The 11,173-nt window shown below is 35.3% G+C and overlaps 1 pseudogene; it reads right to left on the bottom strand.

The window, feature by feature from the left end:
* Window positions 1-9,907: 9,907 nt before the first annotated feature.
* LOC147381367 (protein MIZU-KUSSEI 1 pseudogene) lies at window positions 9,908-10,918 on the bottom strand (annotated as a pseudogene).
* Window positions 10,919-11,173: the final 255 nt, after the last annotated feature.

Here is an 11,173-nt window from a genome sequence, read left to right as displayed (position 1 = left end):
ATGTAATCAATAGAAGAGCTTGGTCTCCATGACTTGAGCTCCTAGAATAACTCATTGGAGTTGAAGAAGAAGAGGAGAAGACATCTTGAAGAAGAGAAGCTAAGTAAAGAGGAGGGGATATCTAAAGCCAATAGACTTGTCCAATAATGAGACTATACGAGGTGTGCCTAAACCTCTCCCTAAGGAAGAACCACCAATTACAAAGATGAGCACACAAGCCAACTCAGACTTCCACCTTAAGAGCTTCCTCGAGCCATCACCAACCTTTGTCCATCCTCTGAGAATCATGGCAATAGTTTCTCTAGAATAATAGCCTAAAAAAGATCTTCTGTAAGGGTATGTTTGGTAACACTTCTAAAGTTTGGAGTCTGAAGTCTAAAGTCTATTTTCTGAAATCTGAAATCTTATTCTGAAAAAGTTGTTTGTTTATCAATTTTAAAAGCTTTTGGTTACAAATAGAATTTTAAAACATAATGGCCATTTTGACAATAATACCCTTTCGTAATTCTAATAAATTGTTAATCGAAAAACATAACATGTTATGCATAATGAAATCAGCCACATTTAATTTCGATTTCTAACACATTAAACACCTCAAAAGTATTGTTTTCAATTTGAATTCACATTTGAGAACTTATATTCCAATAAGGTAATACTTAAACAAAAAATAATCATTTATTTTCTAATTGAAAAATATAGAGTTTTAGGATTCGTATAAAAATATAGGATTTTTGAACACGAAATGAGAGAAAGGGAAGAGACTTTGACAACAAAGTTGTAGAGGAAGGAGAGATAGAAAAGAAATGAGAGGTATAAAAGTTAAAAATAAGGGTTTTAAGGTTCGTATAAAGAAAGGACAAGTGATAGAAATTAGGAATATAAAAAAATCAGATTTTAGGAATATAAAAAAATCAGATTTCAGAAGTTTCGTCCAACATCCCTCTATCGCTGGTTCAAAACTTTTGAATTTTGGTTATGAAGTTTGAAATCTTAACCAAAACAAACGGAAATAAATTTTGTAAAGCCTGAATTTTAAAAGTGGACCACCTCCATTCAAACTTCTAAAGCGTTACCAAACACACACTAAGACACCACAAAAATGCAAATAAAGACACCTTCGTCATCTTTTGAAACCTCCATAAAATTAAAAAATAGAGAAAAAATCCCTCTAGAACAGATCAACAAAAAATGATAAGCCTTCAATAAAAGATAAAAAGAACGGAGAATAGAAGAAAGAAATAAAGAAAGGGAATGGAATGAAACTTCTATATATAAAGAGGAATGTGTGAACCAATGTCATTTAGGACACCAACGTAGAAAGAACACGTTTTTAGAAAATCGAACTTCGTGATTTTTTAGTCCGAAAATCATCACCACATGAATTTAGAGTCACCATCATTCTTTTTTTATAAAAGGGATGTGAATGGTCACCTAAAGAGTATTTTTCAAAAAAATGATGGTTTGAGTATTGTTGTGACTATCGTACAGATTCAACATTAATTTATCTAAGATATAGGTTAGGGTTCGATTGAGATCAGAGAAGGTGTTAAGCACCCTTCATTCTCCACCAAAAAGATTTAACCTTAGAGACATGATCATTTTTTAGAGAAATAAAATAGACTAAAAAAGTTCAAATAAACGACGATTTTGTGCCTTGTATGCAATGGACTTTTTATGTCGGATTAAACCATAAGGATCACCCCATTGAGAGGGGGCCCTAAACAGGTCTTGCCTTAAGCATATAAATTTTGAAAAGATGCCAGCTTGGTGATAATGGGCCCACTCTTATGGAATGAAGGGGGCCCAATCACCTCTAGCGTCAAAATAAGTTTTGTGGTGTGTGCACGAAGTGTTTGAGAGTTTAAAATGATTTTCTTTTGAAAATGGTTACAATCCCTACAATTTTGACCAAATCAAAGTCTGATCTACTAGAGACAAATGAGGGTATTGATCGCATCTTAAGGTGTTCTAAACCAAACTAAAGAAATGAAAGGAAGACATAGAAGAAGGATATAGAAAAAGGAAGAGAAGGGGACACCAAAAATGAAAATCTTACTCTAAAACCCACCTAGGAACTTTTACTTCTTTCTTCTTCTTGAGTCCTTCTTCTTAGGTTCTTGATAAAGTGCTTAGGTTAGTCCTTTGTTTTTAGATAAGAGAATGAGTAAAGGAGTAAAGAGTTGAATAGTGATCTTTGTATAATTTTTTGATTGAGAGGGGGGCTTGAGTAAAGGAGTAAAGAGTTGAATAGTGATCTTTGTATAATTTTTTGATTGAGAGGGGGGCTTGAAAGAGATGAGAGATTGAGATAGCTAACTTGAGGGGGGAAGTTCAAACATGAATTTTCAAAGGGTGGGGTGGGGTGGGGGGTTTATAGGGGTTGAGGGTTACTTTTAGGATTAGAATAGTCAAAGTTAGAAATGTGAATGAAAATAACATGAGATTTAGGCATGGATTGTATGGAATTTTGATATTAGGGATAGGTAATTTAGTAAAGGGGGAAGTGGGTTGTTTTTTTTTTTCCAAACCCATGGATAAAATCCAATTGGGTTACTTAGGCAACCCATACCTAGGTTGAGTATTGGTTAAGGTTGAGAGGTGTGGGTGTTAAATTAAAAGAATGGCTTACATAAATGATTAGGTATTTATGTTTTGGGTGAATTGGGTGATGACATGTGGCAAATGGTATGGAGATGAGTAGGATATGTGACTTGATTAAGGAGAAGGGGTGTGGGGATGGCTTGTGATGAGGATTTAGATGAAATGAGAGGTTTGATGATGACAAGTGATGTGGGTTGAGGTATGAGTTGTGTAACTTTTGAGGGGGATGATTGGGTTATGTGAATTGATTTTTGGAGGTGGGTTGTGGTGGTGAAAAGTATCCACCTTAATGATCAATGGCTTTTGATGTTGTGTGGACCTTGATTGGTTAATGTTATAAACATGGATATGGCCTTGGGCTTGAGTAGGAGTTTAATTTAAAGTAGGCTTTTGTATGTTAGGCTTTAGATTAGTTTGTGGTAGTAAGATTGGAATTGGCTTAGGTTAGGGAATGAGTTAGGATTGGTTTAGGTTATTACTAGGGTTCGGTTGGCATTTGATTGGATAAGGGAATCTTGGAAATTGATTGGATTAGGTTGAGATATTCTAGGTGGGCTTGCAATGGGCTTAAGACTTGATAGTGGATTTGGGGTTAAAGTGATAAGGGATTGAGAAGATGATGAGATTTAAAAGCCTTATTATGGGCTCAGAAGACTTTTAGAGGCCTTTATTGTGAGTAAAAAAATTGAGTTTTGAAGATTTGGGTCCTCAGGCCCATTGATAGTTTTTTGGATAAAAATACATTTTTGAATCCTTTTCAAGTGGGAGTTCGTTCAAATTGGGGTGTCTACAGTTGCCCCTCTTTGTAAGAGTTGAATGCAAAGAACTACAACGAATAGAGTTAACACCTTTTTGTACAGGCCCAAAAAATTCGTTAAAACATGATTTAAAAATACTGAATGGATAGATGAATTTTTATAGATAGGGTGGACTTTTGAATTTCTCGACCTCGTGGCACGAAGCTTGTTTGAGTTCTCAAATTTTGATGAAAGTATGATGATTTTTGAAATTCTGATGTTTTTTAATCTTATGTTGACAAATTGGATTAAAGTGCAACTCAAAAAAGAGTTTTTGAAAAAAAATTCTTTTTTCTTTTCTTTTTTATTATTTATAATTGGATATGATCCCTTAAAAACACAAACTCGAATAAAATAACTTTTTGAGGATGAACTAAGGGGTATCTTGGAGCTAATGGGGCCAAGGTCCTCACATAACACTCTAATGAGACAGTTGTGATGTGTACTGGCTAGTTCCACAGTTCGGGAGAAGAACAATCAGTACGTGCAAGGGAGGGAACAATCGGTCTAGATATAACAGCCTAGCCATGGTCTCTGTGCGACACTCGGAAGAGCCTTTCTAACTTGTCGTAATAGTTTGTGACTGCAATGATTTAAAATTAAAAGAAGATATGATCTTCCCAACCTTTAAGTTTGATAAAGATGGGATCTATTGCAAAAAAGTCGATCTCCCAAGCTAGGAGTCTGAGAGAGATTAAATCGATAATGAAAAATGGAGATGAAGTTTGCAATCTGAGTGTGTTTCGACATAAAGGATTTGACATTTTTTGCTTTAATTGATGAACTTGTGAAATCTAAAAGAAATAAAAAGAAAAATTGTTTGATTTTTTTTTTCTTTTTTAACAAGCTAAGAATATCATGCAGTTTATATTGATGCGATAAAGAGCAACATATAATTTAGGCTCGTGTTGGAGTGCATCATACAATTTAGGTTATTGCTGAGGAGCAACATGCAGTTTTAGGCTCTCATTGAGGAGCAAATGTAGTTTAGGCTTTTTTTTAAGGAGTATTATGCTATTTAAACTCTTTCTAAGGAGCAATACACATTTTAGGCTCTTATTGATAAACAAATACAATTTTGGCTCTTGGTAATGAACAATACGCAATTTACGCTATTGTTAATGAGCAGTACACAATTTTAGGCTATTACAGATGAGAAAATGTAGTTTAGACTCTTGCTAGGAAGCATTACGCAATTTAAACTCTTGATAAGGAGCAATATGCATTTTAGGCTCTTGTTAAAGAGCAACAAGTAATTTTAGGCTCTTATTAGGGAGTAAATGCAATTTAGGCCTTTGTTAAGGAGCAAAAATATAGTTTTGGCTCTTATTGAGGAGTAACATGTAAATAAAATGCTATTAGTAAAATAATTTTAATAATCATTGGTTTTAGGTGATTCTATATTTTTTCAAAGAACAAACTGAACTTTTCACCATAAGCCAAAAGTACTAGTTTGCATTATGCATACACGAAACTTTTGTTTTGTTTTTGTTTTGAAAATCATCATTTTAGCATAAGCAAAATGATCTGATCAAGAATTTTACATTGTTGAATATTGAACGAAGTGTGCCTAACAAATATATAGTAGTTTTCTCTAAGGTCCTTTAGAGTCATCCCCACCATCGGATATCGACGAAATGATAGAAAATGACTGGATGGTATTTGATGATTAGATATAAGGATTATGTGATGATCGGTGATTGGTGGTAAGCTTTAGAATTTATCAGAGATATTAAGGGATTGCCAATGTTTAATAAGTGTGTAGACTTCCAAACTTTCTTGAGGTAGAGGATGATTGACGATGACTTATCTTCTTTTTTGTATCTCTGTATTTTTTTCTATTCATCCCCCTGATACCAATTATGATTTTCACCAAGTCCGATTCCACAATTTTTGCACATCGATGCCTTTCTAGGGTAATAGAAGGAATGCTTCTTTTTATTTCGAGATTTGACCTTTTAAGAACAACATATTTTACCTGCAGCTAATATTTGTTAACTCAAGAAAATATACTTTATAGATCTTGAATACGATTAATCCTTTGTAGTTAAATCAAAAGTTCTCTTAGGATCTTCTTGTAGAAGGAACCTTTTTACTAGACTTTCATTGGCATGTACTTCTTTATATATATTGTTGTGATGTTCCTTTATGCTTCTTCATACACATGGTTATGATTCTCAAGGATCCCTCAAATTTTTTGTTTTGTCTTGCCCCTGAGTTGGTATAAATATTTTTTCTTTTCTTCCCAGGTTTAGGCTTGAAAGAAAAATCCTCTAGAAAGGATATATGGACACATCGTTTTGACATAATTATCTTTTTGGCTTGCAAGACCATTGGAAATTGGACATTGAAGTAGAAGTTATGATCGAAATTAGAGTTAGTGTTTTAGAATGAAGGTTTTTGGTGAATGAATCAAATTTTTGATTGCCTTGAACTAATAAATATGGGACTGCCTCAGTTTAGGCAGGAAATTTTCTTTTATGCAGGCCAAGAATATTCAAAAGGTATTGGAAGAAAATAGGACGATAATCATTAGGGTTTTAGGGTCATCTTCCATCCTTGCAAATTGTTGAGGGATACAATAATCCTTGGCAAGACAACTTTTTATTTATATAATGTATATTGAAATTGCAAATTATTGAAAGTGTACTTTCCTTACTCACATAGTAAGATATTAAGCCTTACCAAAGGTTGTTTTACTAAAATAGATTACCATATCATGAATCCAACACTACAACTCTCTAAGTTTCATCTATAAACTTAAATCTAAAAAATAAAAATTATAAAAATAATTTCTTCTCAACTTGATTTAAGGTTTTGAAAATGGACAGCAACCGCAATTCCACCTAATTTCAAATTTTAAAATTAAAGTTCAGCAGTGAAAAATAACTTTTTTTTGAAAAAAATTTGTTCTCTACAACCTTAAAACATCGGATCATGTTTTTGAATCCCACAAGGTGAGCCCAAGGACCCTTAGTAAAGGTGAACTCCTCACTTACCTTGATAAAAGAAACATAACTTCTATTGCCACACCCATTTTTACTAACGATATCCTAAGAAGTGTGCTAATTCTTTGGTAATTTACATATGATTTGGGGTGGTGTTAGAAAAAAATGATTCTAAAAAGAGGTGAATCTCCATTTCTTACGTTGAATATGACGAAATTCCCAATTTCATACAGTATTCATTTTAAATTCCAAAACAGATTTTTCCAATGAATTCGTTGATAATATACAAATGATTATGCCATGTGAACGATCACACTGGGAATTTATCAGTGAATTTTAATCATAAAAGCAACGAATTCACGGGAAAAACATGTTTTGGGGATTAAAATGAACAGTGTACGTTTAGGGAAATATTAAAAAAAAAAAGAAAACGGTCGATTTTGAATACTTTGGGACAAGTCGATCTCGGATGAGTTATTATGACGAACTTGCCCATAACACAGAGAAGACGCGGGCGAGTCATCTCGGTCTCCAACGATTTTAAACCCATTTCTTCCCACAAAAATTTCTCGAAGACTATGGTAGAGGAGAACCGAAGAATTCACCAAGCAGCAGAGAACAGAGAGAAGAAAGATTCAATTTCTGCCCTGACCTTGTGAATCGAAGGTTCGAATACTCTTATTTAGGGTTTCAAGCTATGTTAGCAGTGCTTTTTTTCTTTTATTTTTATTTTTTGATGAACTCGTGTTTTTTGCTTGATTTCTTAAATCCATTGTCCGTTATTGATCTCGTTTACAGTTCTCTTTAGTTTTCAGATCTTTATTGTAGTCCGAGTTATATTCTTCTTGCAATTGTGATTTTGATTGTTTTAGCATCTCTTATATGATACATGGGCAGTTATTTGTATTTCTGATGTGAATTGTGATTGTGTTCAAACTTAGGGTTGGAATAGTTTTGGATGATTAGCATCTCTTGTCACAGATTCTTTTTGAAGCTGTGGAGAACACGAACAGAGATTAGCAACATCAATTGTTATAGATCAGGAGTTTCTGCTTTGTCTTTTTTTTTTTTTTTGGGGGGGGGGGGGGGGGGGGGGCTTTGAAGCTTTCTATTAAAGGGTTCAAATGAAATCAATTAAGCTAAAAAGGAAGAGAGTTGCTATTGGCACCCAAATTTTAATTATTACACCCTAATTAAAAATAAGTAAATGGTTGAGAATAAGTAAAAGTTGGAGCTTCCAATAGAAGCTCTCTTGTTTTTATTTTTTTATTTTTGCTAGATTTCTATTTTGTGGTTTAGGATTTTATATTAGCTTAATCATAATTGTAAACAACTACTGAGATTCTTCGAATGAGTGTTATAATATTTTGTAATGTTGAGATTATAATTTGAGTCAAACTTGTAATGTTTGAAGAGTGTGTTTTAATTTTTAATTGGGGTTTGATAAATAATTTAAGAAATTAAGGTGTAATAAGTAAAAGTTGTGGTGCCAATAGCAGCTCTCATATTACTCTATAACTAAAAGTTGCTATGTGCAAATGCACATGTATGAAAAGGGCTTATTTGTAATTCAAAGTATTTATTAAGGAATTCTTTCTTAAGATTACATAGTAAAAAGCATACTTTTGTCATTTTGAAAGGGAGCAGCGTTTGTTGAAGTTTTCTTGAGTTTTTACCAAAATGACCCCGATTATATTAAATTTAAATATAAAAGTGGGGGCATTTATGACCACTCAAATTTGGTGTCGAACTACTTCTACTCTGCCTTCTCTCATTATAATAGTAATGATGTGAAGCGGCCTTGCAAACAATCACTTTGTGGATTGTTGACAGTGGGATATTCTAGAGGAAATTGTTGTGATTGATACGATGGAGGAAGAGAAAGTTAAAGACGTGATAATGTTTCTCGACTCATAGTAATGGCTTCCCCATGGAGGAGGAAGGATCGAAGAGGTAGTGGGACTTTTTTACTGGAAATTGTATTCTGAGCCATGTTCTTACAAAAACTACCATTGGATGATACCGAATTTGATCATATTAGCTTGAAATAGAGTAGAGTAGTTGGGTGGGAAGAATCTTTGAGGAAGAGTAGATCCTTAGATCTATCAGAGAACTGGAGTGGTAAGACCCTTGAGTCAAATGTGTTTTCACCGATTTTTTCAAATGTACCACTATATGAAGGCGATAAAGGAGCTTTGGAAGATATATTTGACTAAAACCCCATCGACTTGGTGGGGAATGCATATAAAATCATATCCAAAACTTGTCTCTAGACTTAGTTAGATGTTAATGAACTAGTTGTCTCAAGGGGCATTTCTATGAGGCATCCAAATTTTGGATTTTGTTCAAAATTGATATGGAGAGGGCATGCCATTGTGTGAATGGGGTTTCCTAGATTACTTGCTCAGCTGTTCATAAGCATGATTTGATCTTAAGTGGAGGAAGTATATTTTTTCACCTTCCTTCTCTTTCTCTCTCTCACTAACACACAATTTCTCTCACCGTTGTTTCTTTTATTTTTTGAGAATTTTTTATTAAGAAAAAAAAAAAAGTGAGTGTAAGAACTCTTTTTTGACCGAGGACCACTCTGCCAACAATAGAGCAATGACAACAAATGTCCCAAATCTCACGGGTCTGATCATAATTTTTATTTTGGAATTCTTCTCCTTCCATTTGTGCACTTGTTGGCAAAACCATTTGTGCACTCTACGACCTTGATTTTGGAACCTTAGCCGCATACAATTATCAAGGGAAGCATTTGAACTCATGTGCTTTGTGGTCATTCAATGTAGTGAGGCTGGTGAATGTGGCAGTTTCACCTTAATCTAATCTAGCTCTGGGTCAAAATTTGTTACCATTATCTATATGGTTAGAGAGAATGAAGGATTGAGGATGTTTTCCGTACAATTAGAGCTAGATGATTAAATTGGAGGTGTGCTTCTGGACTGCTATGAGTTTGGTTCTCTCTCTCAATGAAATTAAAAGGAAAATTTTACAAGTACATAGTAAGACCAAGAGTGTTGGGAATTCAAGAAAAAACATGTTAGTAGATTGAATTTCATGATTTCAGTCGGGTCACTGCTGGGATATGCCATTGCTTTTGGACAGAGAAAGACATGAAAAAAAAATCAATCAACTAGTAATCCCTAATGTTTCTTTCATTTCTGTTATAATTGTCAGGATATATTTACAATCGATGGTAAAATATCAACCTTCTTTCCTTGCTTTTGATTGAGAGGTTTTCGGTTAGAGTATCTCAACCTGCCTTGGTACCTATGGCCAATTGTAGGGTGTGAAGAGCGACCCGAACACAAAGCGCAAACCCAACAATGAAAGATGGCAGCCTGCCTCAGGGCAGAGAAGCAATGTACCGTTGGACTACGGTGGAAGTGCAATCTGGCTTGGTATGTAATATTCAGCTTCTCGTATTTCTACAGTGATGTCTTGTAACATTTTCTTGCAGTAAGACCGACTATGCTTTATGGAGCTGACCTCAAATTTTTGGGATTATGCTTCGATCATGACAACTCATTTCTTTGTCAGAACCATTTTAGTGTTTTTATATCACCTGAAATGTTAGATCCTGACAAAGAAGATGCTGAGTTCGGGGCCGTTATTGCCATCTGGATTCATCATGTAGAAAGTTTCTGAGTCCTTTGATCCCACTACACGCTCAAAGTAGGCCCTCATGTAGGTTAGCTCTCCGTCGGGCATGTCTGCTGTCTCACTTGGAAGCACGCCAGCTCCCATTGACATGGCATGGAGCAGCTGCATTGTGTTCAAGTCTTCCTTGGTTGGGTCGCGCTTAACTCCATAACCCATCTTTTTTCCATTGCAATACATCGTCCATAGAGGCTCCTCGATGAGTTTTGGTCTCTCTACTGGATGTTTCTCGCACTCGAGAGCGATCCTCACTAAACCTGATCCCATTTCTTGGAGTAATTTGGCTGTCGGGATTGCGAGCTCAAGAAGAAACATCGGAAGGCACCTCGGATTTTCTTGGATGGCTAGGCTAATGCGAGCTTTGCGGTATCCAAATAAGGTGCCCGTCATTCTGGTGCCACCTGAGATGTGGGTGTCATTGAGACGGCTACCGTGGATAGAGACGGGCATTTTACAAGCTGGTGTGATTATCGGGAAGGATCGGAAGACCGAACGGAAACGCCTGAAAAGAATTCTAGGTTTGGATGGTTTTTTGTTTGTTGAAGGTTGTTGAAGGGATATTTGTGGGCGAGTGGGTGACGGGGATGGTGTCATCTCTGGTGCAACTGCGCTAGTATGGTGAGTCTGTGTTTGTAGCTGTGGTGGTGCCATGGAAGAGTGTTCTCAGTTGAGTTTCTTCAATGGAGCAAAGCTGGTTTTGGTGGTAGTAGTGGTGGTGGTGATGAAGGTTTTTATGAAGAGGAAGTTGTGGTCTGCACGTTTTAGGTGTTTTTTTCTCATCCAGTTTTCAAGGGAAAAGGACTTGTTTGTTTATTATAGGAAGGTTGTTAAATTACGGTTTGAAGCTTAGTTTTTGCTGTGTTTGTGTTTTGCGGCACACAGCTCACTTTTAGGTCTTCTTGTACCCAAACATAGTGGTTGTTGTAACTAGAGTTGGTTTGTTTTCTGACATATCGGATGGTTGAAAATCAGCCACGTGGAAGTGTGTTTCGGGAACTTCTGTTTCGTAGTGATTCAAGTCAGTGTTCAACTGGGTCGTCTAATATATATTTTTGTTAATTTTTTAATAAATATCAATGGATCACCCGAGTTAAAAAAATCTTGAGTTCATGAACTCAACCAGAGTAATGAGTCATGACGCAAGACGAGTTGGAAAAAATCGGT

This window comes from Akebia trifoliata, unplaced genomic scaffold (assembly GCF_017979445.1).
Source record: "Akebia trifoliata isolate Shusen 1 unplaced genomic scaffold, ASM1797944v1 Contig00532, whole genome shotgun sequence".
Classification (NCBI taxonomy): Eukaryota; Viridiplantae; Streptophyta; class Magnoliopsida; order Ranunculales; family Lardizabalaceae; genus Akebia; species Akebia trifoliata.
The sequence above is the reverse complement of the archived record's forward strand: the minus strand, read 5'-3'. Positions and strand labels throughout refer to the sequence as shown.